The sequence below is a fragment of the Ursus maritimus genome, unplaced genomic scaffold (assembly GCF_017311325.1).
Source record: "Ursus maritimus isolate PB19 unplaced genomic scaffold, ASM1731132v1 scaffold_10, whole genome shotgun sequence".
Lineage (NCBI taxonomy): Eukaryota > Metazoa > Chordata > Mammalia > Carnivora > Ursidae > Ursus > Ursus maritimus.
The window spans coordinates 79,592,903-79,606,786 of record NW_024423344.1 but is presented as its reverse complement, the minus strand read 5'-3'; positions in this window follow the sequence as shown (position 1 = coordinate 79,606,786).

Genomic DNA, 13,884 nt, shown 5'->3' with positions numbered 1-13,884 from the left:
CCCCCCCCCCCCCGCTTCCTTCGGCAAGAACGCTCCCCCCACCCACGATGCTCCCTCTTGATAACCTTCCATTCGGAGACCCCCGCCCTGCTCCTTGGCCGTGAATTCGCACTTGCCTGTGCTGTCTGCGGGTTGAGCCCGCCTTCTCGTCCTCCCCGCTCGTTTCCACGCGGTGGCCCCTCTACCTGTGGTGACAGCTCCCCTGCCCTGAATAAAATCTCCTTGCGTGCCTTGGCCAACGCCCCGGAGGAGTGTGTTCTTCAGCACACGTATATGAAGTACCCAGAAGAGGCCGATGCGCCGAGAAGGGTCAGCGCTGGCTGTCGGGCGGGAGTGAGGGATGGGCTTGGGTGGATCAGATACCGGGGATCTCAGTGGTCTAAACTGGACTGTAGCGACTCTTGCACAGCTCTGAACGAACTGTACGCTTTCCATTTTACCGTATGTGAAATAGAGCTCAATAAGACTGTAAAAATAACTTCTCTGACAAGCTGTGGACTACCTCAAAGAGTTACCTCACAGAGCAACCTGAGGTAGGCACAGAACTTTGTACCGTCGACGGGAGGGAAACAGGTGTGAATATGCAAGTGCAGTGAAAAACTGCGAAGACGCGGGACTCAGGAGGGAGTGGAGGGGCCGCGGGGGATCACTCAGTACTACCCAAGTGAAAATCGGGTGACGCATAAGTGACGATGGAGACTTTCCTCCTCATAATAAAGCAAAGGCAATGCATTCTCATTACCCCCCCCAAATTAATATAGATGGTTGAACCGAAAATGAAGTCAAAAGACAAGCAAGAAATAAACTGGAAACCTACCATAAGATGCTAATTTCCGGGGCGCCTGGGTGGCTCAGTTGTTAAGCGTCTGCCTTCGGCTCAGGGCGTGATCCCGGCGTTCTGGAATCGAGCCCCACATCAGGCTCCTCTGCTATGAGCCTGCTTCTTCCTCTCCCGCTCCCCCTGCTTGTGTTCCCTCTCTCGCTGGCTGTCTCTATCTCTGTCAAATATATAAATAAAATCTTTAAAAAAAAAAGATGCTAATTTCCTTTAGATTAAAGCCACTATAAAAAGACCAATGGCTCGGGGCGCCTGGGTAGCTCAGTCAGTTGAGTGTCTGCCTTCAGCTTAGGTCATGACCCCAAAGTCTAGGGACCAAGCCCCACATCGGGCTCCCTACGCAGCAGGGAGCCTACTTCTCCCTCTCTCTCTGCTCCCCCGCCCCACTCGTGCTCTCTCTCTCTCTCTCTCTTGCTCTTGCTCTCTCCGTCAAATAAATAAAATCTTTAAAAAAAAAAAAAAGACCAATGGCTCAAGAATTTAAATGGACAAATGACTGAAAATACACTCCACAGGGAAAGACATGCAAATAGATTCTAGAATTATGAAAGAAAGCTCACCATCATAATAAAAATTAAAATTATAGTAGGATACCACTTTTCATACATCAGCAAAGATCAAATAGATTGGTGATGCTTTGTTGGCAAGGTTGTGGGGAAACAGGCTTTCTCATACACTATTTTTGTGCGTGATGTTGGTGTACTGTCTATGGTGAACAAGTTGGAATGTCTTCCAAAACTAAATATGTACACACTCTGCCCTAACGTTTCCATTTCTAGAGATACATTTTGCACATGTGCAGAATGACCTGCTTTATAAGGATAGTCGTGATAGCACTGTCTGTCGAAGCAGAAGGTTAGGGACACTTTAATAACCTGACCCGTAGGAAACCCATTCAAGAAGGCACAGTGTACTCACATCGTGGAACACCGTACAGCTGTTTAAAAGAACAAGGCAGGGGCGCCTGACTGGCTCAGTCAGAAGAGCATGCAACTCTTGACCTCAGGGTTGTGAGTTCAAGCCCCATGTTGGGTGTAGAGATTACTTAAAAATAAATAAATAAACTTCAAAATATATAAACAAAATTTAAAAAATAAAGAATAAGGCAGTTCTGTGTATGACTATGGAACAATCTCCAACATATATTAAGGGAAAAGCAAGGTATAAGGAAGTATTTCTCATATGCATCCATTTGAGTAAAATAGGAAACTAACAATAAAGAATAGGTAAGATCCTTAAACTACCTCTTAGATCCTTAAACTATCTCAAATCAGAAAACTGGCCACAAATGCAATGCCTTCTGGGATGAGCACTGGAAGCTATGAGAGGAGCCGTGAGAAAGGACTTTCCCTGGGTATCTTCTTGTGCCCCTTGAATTTCAGACATGTACGTTTATTACCTTTTAAAGGTAGATAAAACCTTTATACATATAAAAGCCTAAGAAAGAAAGAAAATGTAGAGAACTGAAAAGAACATAAAACTTCCCGTAGAGAATCCTATCCATTCAAAAATTCTCTTCTTAGCACTTTTGTGAGTAATCTGCCATCTCCTTTCTGTGCATACACATACACTGGTAACACATTGAAATTTCTTCTCCTATATCTTTCCCTTCCCTTCACCTCTTCCCAGAAACAATCCCTGTCAATGATTGCTGTTCACTTCATACTCTCCTTCCTGGGCTTTGAATGTACATATACATATTTACAAATATCTTTCTCTTTTCTACAAAAAAGGGGTGATGTAATATGTCATTATTCTGAGAATTGCCTGGCTCCCTGGTGTACATTAGAGATCTTTCCCTGTCAGAACTGCTTTGTTCTTTTCAACAACAGGAGAATGTTTCGTGTTATGCTCATCAGACCAGGCTGGGGTACGATGCTCTGTCAGCTAATGGTCTATCAGCAGATCCCACCTGAGCACCTGTGATGGTTAGTTTTATGTGTTAATTAGACTGGAGCATAGGATACCCATATCTTTGGTCCAACATGGTTCTGGGTCTGTTCGTGAGGTGTTTTCAATAAAATTAATATTTGAATCAGCAGACTGAGTAAAGCAGATTGCCCTCCCGCAACGTGGGCCTCATCTAATCCATTAGAGGCCTGAACAGAACAAAAAGGTAGAGTAAGAGAGAATTTGCTCTCTGCCTAACTGCTTGAGTTGAGACAATCGTTGACCTTCTGCCTTGGGACTCAAACTCAGACTGGAATTCACACCATTGACCCTCCCAGGTCTCCAGCTTGCCAACTGCAGATCTCGGGATTTCTCAGCCTCCATAACTACATGAGCTAATTCCTTATAATAAATCATATATGCACACACACACACTCTTCTCTCCTATTGGTTCAGTTTCTCTGGGAAACAGATTAATACAATGGCCATTTCATTTAGGAAATCACTTAGCTCCCCAAGTTGAGCTTATGTGTTGCTCATATTACTAAAAAGTATATGAAAAGTATACTAAATATTTAGTATTTAGTACTAAAAATTTAGTATTTAGTATACAAAATACTAAAAATATTACTTTTTAGTAGTACTGCATTTTCCTCGTAGAAACATGATTGTAATTGCCTGTTCATTCCTCCATAGCGCCCTGTGGTCTGTGTGTTCTTGAAGGCAAGTACTGAGGGAGAACGTGAAGAGAGGAGAATAAACAGAATTTCCCCTATTAATCAAACCACACTTGGGCATTCAAACATTTGGCAGAGTTCTGATTTTGTTCCTAATCTTCAATTAGTACCTGAAATGAGTCTCACCAGACCTGTGTCACAGTTTGGCAGGGCTGCTTTCTGTCTAGAGGCTCTAGGGAAGAATCCGATTCCTTGGCTTTTCCTGCTTCTAGAAGATGCCTGCGTGGCTTGCTTTTCGATCTTCAAATCTGTGACTCTGACCTTCTTACCTCTCTCACTTATGGCTACCCTTGTGATTACAGTGCATTCACCCAAATAACCCGGGGTAGTTGCCTTATTTAACAACCTTAACTTAATCACCTCTGCAAAGTCCCTTTTGCCATTTGGGGTAACATTCACTAGGTCAGAAATTCGGTATCTTTGGGGTTGTTATTCTGCCCTCCACGCTACCTAACCAAGTCAGGGACCCAAAAACATGCCTTTATTACAAAAATAAGAAAATATGGGTGAATCAGAGGAAATCCACCCTTTCTACCTGAAACCAACTCAAAGTACGTGGACTACCCCTCCCAGGACCATCTCATCTCTTCTTTCCAACACCGTAGCCAGTGATTTACCCACTCCTTGCTGGAGGATAGCCATGCAGTGGGGAGGTTCAGATCTTGGGCAGGTTTCTGAGCCTCTCTGTGCATTGATTTCTTCATTTGTAAAATGAGGATGATAACAGCTCACACTTTGTAGGACTGATACGTGTAAAGATTGAATGAGATAATTTATGTAAAGTGCTAGAATCACACTGAACATATTGTAATTGTAATAAATATGTATATCAGTATATATATATATATATACATATTGCTTCACATTACATTGCATTACATTTTTTTAAAAATTTTGAAGAATTTATTTAATCATTTGACACAGAGAGAGAGAGAGAGAGAGCACATGCAGGGGGAGCAGCAGGCAGAGGGAGAGGGAGAAGCAGGCTCCCTGCAGAACAAGGAGCCCGATGTGGGACATGATCCAGGACCTTGGGACTCAATCACAGGGGATCACGATCTGAGCCGAAGGCAGATACTTAACCGACCGAGCCACCCAGGGTGCTCCTTGAATTTATTTGTAGAGGTGGTAGTAGCAGTCTCACTAGCAAGTCTGAGGGACAGAAACTAGCAGCACTGAAATTTATCTTAGCCATTTCCCAGGTCCATCTCAAAATTGGACACTTTGCTCTAGTGCCATTTAAGTCCCTGTGCCATGATGGTTCTTGTCTACTTTCTGGGCTATTCAATTCTATATAACAGCCAAAAAGCAGTGACCAGGCTGCCAAACAAACTTTCAGATAGGCCTGGAGTTTCTCTGTTGTGGTAAGACTGGCCAGGTGACTTGTCATGCCCGATTTCATGTTTAGAGTCTTCATTGAACATTTTTTATTAATATAATATCCTAGTTAAAGTTACATATTTGAGATTAATAATTAGCAAAATCACAAACACAGTCTAAAATTTTCTCACTACCAAACTCATTTCTAAAAAGACAAAATAAAATAGTGAATTCAGTTTGGGTTACAAGCCCTTAGTAACTCAATCACTTTGCTGTTTCCCAGGCGTGTTGAAGTGCACACATGGCAGCCAGGCTCCCCCGCTGCAAAGGGACTTCACAGAGTAAACACATACCCTTGAAAATACAGCTTATCACTGTTTTTCCATCCCGTTCTTTCCTGCTCTTGAAGGCAGCTCCAGAATCCTCTCCACTTTAAATCAGAGGATTGCTGAGACATTTGACTCTCTGAAGAATCTGACCCATGGACCGTTTTGTTTTAAAGTCTGAGGATCTTTAAGTAACAACCAATGTCGACATGAGGCTTCTCCATTTTCAAAGCACCTTCCCATGTAGCATGTTATTCATGTTATTCACCTCACACCTGCCTGTGTCGTGGGGGCATCAGCATCACCGTGGAGGATGGGCTCTGAGTCTCGGGGGCTGGATGTGCCTCAGCACCAGGGGGCTGGCTCATTCTGAATCTTGTGCTTGAAGGTCACTCCCCTAGAGGGGCAGGTAGCGTTCTTGCTATTACAAACTTCCTATGAATGAGTCCCAGAATGTTCTAGTTAATATCATTTCTCATTTCAGACGTTGCCGGAAGTATTTATAAGCCATACCATTTTACTTTACCAAGTCAGTAAGTGCGGTAGGGGAAACATAATGATGGACGTTTTAACCCAAGGAGCATCAGTGTAAGATCAGTGATGATGACGCGGCAGTGGGCGTAGAAGGAGGAAGAGCACAAGGATAAACTAGGTGTCTGCTGTGGACTGAATGTTTGTGCCCTCCCACAAAATGCATGTGTTAAAACCTAACAAGGGGGGCACCTGGGTGGCACAGCGGTTAAGCGTCTGCCTTCAGCTCAGGGCGTGATCCCGGCGTTATGGGATCGAGCCCCACATCAGGCTCCTCCGCTAGGAGCCTGCTTCTTCCTCTCCCACTCCCCCTGCTTGTGTTCCCTCTCTCGCTGCCTGTCTCTATCTCTGTCAAATAAATAAATAAAATCTTTAAAAAAAAAAAAAAAAAACCTAACAAGGAATTTGGTGTTACTAACACCTGCTCCCTGCCTGCCCTTGGGAGGGTGGCTTGTTGTTTGCCCAGAAACTTCAGGCCAGCCTCTGCCTGGCCAGATGGCAAACTCGTCAGCTATCTAGGACCACCACTCCTCCCCCTCCTCCTCCTCCTCCTCCTCCTCTACTCCTTCTTCTCCTCCTCCCCCTCTTCTTCTCCTTCTTCTTCTTCCTCCTCCTCTCCTCTTCCCCCTCTCCCATCCTCCTCCCCCCTCCTTCTTCTTCTTCTTCCCCTCCCCCTCCTTCTTCTCCTTCTCCTCCTTCTCTTCCTCCTTCTTCTTCCTCCTCATCCTCCTCCTCCTTCCATAGTGGCAGTAAGAAGGTGGCACGGCTTTCCCTCACCTCAGATGATCCACTGCTTCATAGCCAGCATGTAGTAGTGAACCCTCATGGGCCCTGAGGTACCAAGATCCAGCCAGCTGCTACATGGAGTTTGACCAAGATCCAGCCAGCTGCTCCTTGGCAGGTTGATTGGAATCCTACCACAGAAAGAGCAGCACTTTTTTCTTTCTGGAATGACAGCTTAATCAGGATTTGAATTTATTTTCCTTGCCTTTCACATTTCATCAGATCACCACCTATGGACTTTGTAACCACCGCATTCATCTTCACAATTCTAACCAAGGATGTGAAGTAAAAGTGCAGCCAATGCCCATGGTGCTCATTGGACTCGCCATATGCAGAGACAGTTGCATTATTTTTGGTATCAGCAATTTAAAAAGATGTACAACCAGGGAGGTATGTGTACGTGTTGGGCACAATCTTCCCTCCACTTTCTCCCTTGCACCTATACCTGTGGCCAAAATGCACCAATCAGGTGTCACTGCTCAGTTATCTAAGGAGGTAGTAAAGGCCGAGGGACAGCTAAAGACTGTTCTCAAGGGCCAGCAGAGTGACACGGGGCAGTGGGAAGGATGGCTTACCCTCAAATAGCTTGTTCTTCTGCAGGAGAAATTCCCACTGCCTTCAAAATGGGACAATGAAGAATCATGTATAGAAAGAGGAAAGGACGCTGTGGTCACAAATCAAGCCACAAGTGATATTGGATAGCAATAAATTTTCATTCAATTTTTTCTAACCCCTGACCCAAGATTTTTTCTGGTGTGTTAACTAGTCTGAAGTCAGCCAAATACTGAAGAACAGCTGTACATTGATATTTTTATGCTATTCTAATTTTTGTGAAATATCACATGCATAAATCTGTTTTGCTGTTTTTGTTTTATGATTCCTTCCTTAAACTGTCCATGGAATACAGTCAGGAACACAAGGCATAGACTTTCAGTATGACCAGAATATTAAATATCTCAAGTAGTTTCTCAAGAATTTAAATTACTCTGAAATAAGGAGAGAACAATAATCTTGCTCATTGGATTGAGAAGTCTTGTGATATTGTTATCACAGGAGAGTAATTTAAGAATTGGTAGACTCCTATTGGCTGAAATAGGAAAAATATCGGGCTTTGAAAGGAGGCAAATAATTATTAACACATCAATGATTTGCAGACATCTCTGTTGTCATTTTACGTGACAATTGTAAAAATGTGGAATTAACCAAACATCAAATCTCCATTTGCTATGGATTTGATAGAGTAGGCAGCTGGTTAGACATGAGCTGGAGGCAAGGTGCTGGTAAGTAGATGACATATTAGAAGATATTTGAGGACACAACACCCCGACCCCCTGCGGTGCAGACTAAGAGCCACAGGTGCAGAACATGAACTCTCCTCTTCACCCTCTGACCCAGGGTAACCTATAGCCTCATTATAATATTTTTGCATGGTTTGTACCCATCCTCTGGGAAGATGGCCATGACAGTGCCACAAGAACCTTGTAGGGCCCAAAACTCCACCTCACAACAGCTAGGAGAGGGTGGAAAGAACCTCAGTCAGAGACCCCCCAGCCACAATGCATAACCTATGCAAACATAAAAAGAGAAGACACCCCTGACCCCAGTGCAGTTGCCACCTCTGCCCTCTTGCACCCTGAGGGCCTTCTGTCCTTACAACTGCTTTGTGCTTGGGACCTTCCTCCTGGCTGTCTTTGAGTGTGGATTCTCGTGCAAATCTGATACACATTGCAGACTCTCCTGCTGGTAACAGATTTTCCTGTGTCCTGCTGCGTTTGCTGCAGGCTTGCTAAGCATCTACACTGAACACCACTTAGACACTGGTCAGTTGGATCCGTTCAGGTTCTGATGGGCTGTCAGTGTCTCCAGCAGCGGGAGGCGATGGAGTGCTACCTGCCCAGATGCCAGGGCCGCAGGAACCCAGCCTCCTGAGGAGATAACAAAACCTTCTTGGTTAATAACTGTCTTTTGAATTAACCTCCACATAGATAAATAATGTCTGGTAAATGTTTGTTAACTTAAATTGAGGTTTTATGTTGGTTCATAAACGTATAGGCTAGGGGTGCCTGGGTGGCTCAGTCAGTTAAGCATCTGCCTTTGGCTCAGGTCAGGATCCTGAGGTCCTGGGATCAAGCCCCACCCCCCCAGCATAGGGCTCTCTGCTCAGCAGGGAGTCGGCTTCCTCTGCCCTTCCACCCCACATGCTTGCGCTGTCTCTCTTTCTCTCTCTGAAATAAATAAATAAAATCTTAAAAAAACATATATCAACGTACAGCCTTGTGAAACCTGCTCTCATGGAAAATGAGACCCTGGAGGGGTAACTTACCTACTCAAGGTCACAGAGCCAATCAGCACAAAACCACAGCTAAAAGCTGGATGTCAGGACAATAATGATTTCTTTCTTTCTTTCTTTTTTTTTTTTTTTACTTTTTTAAAGATTTTATTTATTTATTTTATTAATAATATTTTTTTATTATGTTAGTCGCCATACAGCACATCCCTAGTTTTTGATGTAAAGTTCCATGATTCATTACTTGCGTATAACACCCAGTGACTTCTGTTGTCTTATGTGTTAGTGACCCTAAGTGCGGGCTTTTAAGGCAAATTCAAGATCTGGGGGAAATAGTTTAGGGCAAACGATCATCTCGAAATCTTTAGAGTATTGCTGATTGCTTGCTTCTGTGACCCTGTGTTCACTTGAGCAGAGGTAAGTTGATTACGTGTTGGTCGTGCTGGGCCTCTAACAGTTGAGTGTATGTTGTACAGTAATTTGAGCGTATTTCCGTCATGGAATACCATTGCTTTATTGATTATTTTATTCAGTTGGTCGAAGTTAGGGCACGTGACTTGGGGACATGTCATAGATCTGTGTCAGTGGGAGTCAAGGTAAGTTATGCCCACAGGACTTTACAGAAACTTTACCGGGAATTACTGTCTATGCTCGGGAGTCATTCTGCTTGGGAGCTGGGTTTGAGGCTTGGGAAAATGAGCATCAGCATCATCCCACTTGCAGAGAGAGAGATCTTAACTGGAAGGCCCTTGGACAATTTGAAAGTGCCCGGTGATTTGAGCCCACTGCCCCTCTGGGCCTCTGGGCTCATGGGCTGGAGCCGCAGTACCAGGGAGCACCACTAGTGACCGCCACTTCTCCATGCATCCTTGGTTTTGCGCTAAGGGTTGTAGGGGACCATGGCTGGCCCAGAACTGGAGATTGGTCCGGGTAGGGGCATCAGAAGGTTGTCGTGAGGTTCAGGTCATAGAGCCCGAGAATCAGTGAAGGCCCCAGGTTAATAGCTCCTAGGGTTCTTTCTGTTTCAGCCACTGTTTTGAGGCTCAGTACTGTGTGTGGTTCTCCTTATATACTTACGGGTTATATAAAATTTACTCTGGTCCCAAAATAGACTTTGGAGTTTCTGGCAGTCCTATATCTCAGTATCTTTGAGAAACCAGAGAGTGGCCGCTGCATTGTGGAGCTGTCACTGGAGGCTGGATGACACAGAGGAGGGACCTAGAGATCCAGAGGGAAGGAGGCCCCCAAGTACAGTCAGGTCCTGCTCTCTCTGAGGGGAATGCCTCTTCAATTCGGCACAGGGGCCCTCCTTGCCCAACCCAGTGACCGCCTGGACCATAGCAGCTCCTGCAGCATGCTGCGAGGACAAGCCCAGTCTCTCCTCCTGCTCCCTCTCCCCCTCCCCACCCTCTACCACCCATCACTGTCCCCATTCATTCTAGTTACAGTGCTTTTAAAGCATTTCAAAGTCCTACACATTTAAACTAATTTGATGCACAGTGTGACATGGGACTAAACATACACCTGGTACCGTATTTTTTCAAGTTATCTTTAAAATCAAAGCTCCCTAACCGACTAAAGTCTCTCTGAGCAAAGTTCAGAAAGAGCCGAAATTACCCTGTCATGGGAAGACCTGTGCTGTTTCCCAATAGAGAGTTGTTTCTTTCTTTTCTTTTCTTTTTTTTAAGATTTTATTTATTTATTTGACAGAGAGAGAGGCAGTGAGAGAGGGAACACAAGCAGGGGGAGTGGGAGAGGGAGAATCAGGCTTCCCACTGAGCAGGGAGCCCGATGCGGGGCTTGATCCCAGAACGCTGGGATCATGACCTGAGCCAAAGGCAGACGCCTAACCACTGAGCCACCCAGGCGCCCCCAGAGAGTTGCTTCTTGATGATGTGGAGTCATCTGGCAGTCTTTTCTTTTTTAAGATTTTACTTATTTATTTGAGAGAGCACAAGCAGTGGGAGCAGCACGCAGAGGGAGAGGGAGAAGCAGACTCCCAGCTGAGCAGGGAGCCCGACGCCGAACTTGATCCCAGGACCCTGAAATCATGACCTGAGCCGAAGGCTGACGCTTAACCAACTGAGCCCCCCAGTCACCCCTCATATCATCTTTTTTTAAAATAGCTTCATTGAGACAATTTTATACAATAAAAATCACCCTTTAGAAGTGTATATTCGAGTGGTTTTGGTATTTTCAGAGTTTTGCAATCATTACCAAATTCAATTTTAGATTTAGTTTGTTGAATAAATGAATGAAGGTGTGTATGAGTCTTTCGATCATTTTTTTTTTTTGAGGCATTAACTATGGGATAGATGTTCATTGTCATAGAATAGCATGAGGGGTCTTCTTTGGGTGTGACAGAGAGAGTAAGCATTTTCTGAGACACTCTTGGCAACCCTCAATCCGTCCATCGAAGCCCCATGGAGTCCTTTTACACCTCAGGGTTATGTGTTCTGGAGACTGGTGTAGTTTCTTCACATGGAGGAGTTTTAATCTGATTTATTTAGATATTGTTTAAGTTATAATCACAGGTTTTTAAGGTAAATTATGCAAATCTACCTGAGAATTATAAACAAATACCAAACAGCACAGCTATGGTAATAAAGTATTGGTGACTAGAGAAAAAATCTGACTCAAAACTCCGTAGCTCCCAATATCACTCCTCTGTGTAACTGGTTTCCAGTTATCAGCTGAAGAAGCATGACAAATCGCTCTGCTGCGTCATCTGGCCAGGCATAGTTTGAGAGTGCTGGCTCATGCATGTGCACTGCTGTGCTCAGTGCGATAACAGTGGGGAGGACCTGGCTGGCCTCACGAGCCAGCACCCCAGAGGACCAGGGGTGCTGTGGCTTCGGGGAGCCCATGGCCACCTTGCCGTTTTCCCCGCCACACCTCTCAGACTTACCTTCTTTTCCCAGTTTGTGTTATGAGTCCTTCCCTCCCCTACACTTTTTGGGCTCGGGCTTGGATGTGGCCTTGCTATAACTCTCAGTTTCAGTTCCTGTTGGATTAAAACTGCATATTGGAAATAACACTGTCCTTGCCCAAGGACAGTAAAATATCAATTTACTAGAATGCAAAGTGAATGGGGTATTTTAATTTACTGACAATTCTATTTCATTTAGAATCAATCATATAATCTTTTTGTTTAAAATAGCAGCTTTATGGAGACATAATGTTATACAATATAATTTATTCTTTTAAGGTATATATTTGAGTGGTTTTGGTATATTCAGATTGTGCAATCATCACCAAATCTAGTTTTAGAAGAATTTTATCACCCTTCCCTGCCAAAAGAAAACCCATAGTGCTCCTCAGCTCCCACTCCTCAGGTCCCCTCCCACAGCCCCTGGCAACCACTAATCCACCTTGCATTTCTGTGGGTTTTTGTATTCTGGACATTTCATGTAAATGGAACCATACAGTATATGGCCTTTTGTATCTGGTTTCTTTCACAGAGTCTAATGTCTTCAAGATTTATGCACAAAGAAGCATGTATCAGAACTTTATTCTCTTTATGGTTGCATAATATTCCATTGGATGGTTATATCACATCTTGCTTACCTATTCATCAGCTGATGGACATTTGAGTTGTTTCTACTTTCTGGCTATTATAAATAACATTGCTATGAACATTCTTGTACAAGTTTTCTGTGGGCATGTGTTTTCATTTCTCCTGGGTATATACCCAGCAGTGAAATTCGTAGGTTATATGGTAACTTTATGCTTGACTTCTGGAAGAACAGCCAGACTGGTTGCCCCATTGACCATTTACATTCCTACCAGCAGAGGGTGAGTTCCAGTCTCTCCATATCACTCGCCAACTTGTTATCTTCTGTCTTCTGATTCTGGTCAACTAGTGGGTGTGAAGTGGGATCTCATTGTGGTTTTGACTCGCATTTCCCTAATAATATTGAGCATCTTTTCATGGGCTTACTGGCCATTTGTACATCTTCTTTAAAGAAACGTTGATTTAAATAATCAGATAGTCATTTATTCTTTCACTTTTGTTGTTGAATATCTTTCTAAAATGCATTGAGGTACTCGTCAGTGCTTCTACAATCGCCCTTTGAGCCTCACCGGCTTGCTGGTATTGGGTGGTGCAGGTCTGGACACCCCAGCCAGGGTTTTTTTCATTTGTTTCCCTCATCCTTACGTGAAGGCTGTGCTGGAAACTGTCTGTGGATAAAGTCTGGTATAAAGGTGGGACCTAGTCCTATGGGTCACTCAGGGAAAGAAGTGGAATGGGGTTTCTTTCTCTGTTCTAGTACCATCTGGACTTGGAAAGGGGAGAATTACGGGCACCTCCTCCACATGAGATAGTCCAGTTACTCTGACCTTCCCTAGCGTAGGTGGGGCTACAGTTCACAGATCGTCTAAAATGCTAGGAGTGGAATTCTTACGTCTTTGTTTATTTTCATAATACAGTTAAGATATAATTAGGCAAAGAAACCATCAAGGGATGGCCAGGATGATCACAAAATATTATCCAAACTTACATATTAGGTCAAGAGGTAAGTTGAAAGCCACCTCAATAAACACAGTAACAGATTTCTATGGCTTGAAATAAGCCACATTAAAGTTTTTTCCAATATCTTAAATGGTTGAAACCTTTAAAAAGAAACTATTGGATTCTCTTCTGGCTCTAACTGCAAACCAAAGATGTTAAGCCCCTACTGGGAGCTCTGCTTAATGCCTGATGTTACAGGTTCCTGAGGAATAATTGTTGAATGATGATGCAGGAATATTTCAATATTAAATTCTGATTCCAACTACTGATATAAAAATATTCCCCTATTCCTGAGTTGATACTGTCATATAAAAATAACCTTGGGCGCCTGGGTGGCTCAGTTGGTTAAGCATCTGCCTTCTGCTGCCTGCTTCTCCCTCTCCCTCTGCCCTTCCCCCACTCATGCTTGCTCTCTCTCTCAAATAAATAAATAAATATTTTTTAAAAAATCGAATAACATTAACAGGACACCTCCTTTTCCTCATCCCTTTTCTTTCCATACCGACTTCTCCAACACACAGACACACACACACATCCACACATAGTTACACACACATAGCCAGACATCCACACATAGACATGCACGTCTATACACAGATATACACACACATACACACACACTGAAATTATAAAATCCTTGACGAGTCGATGTCTTGAGG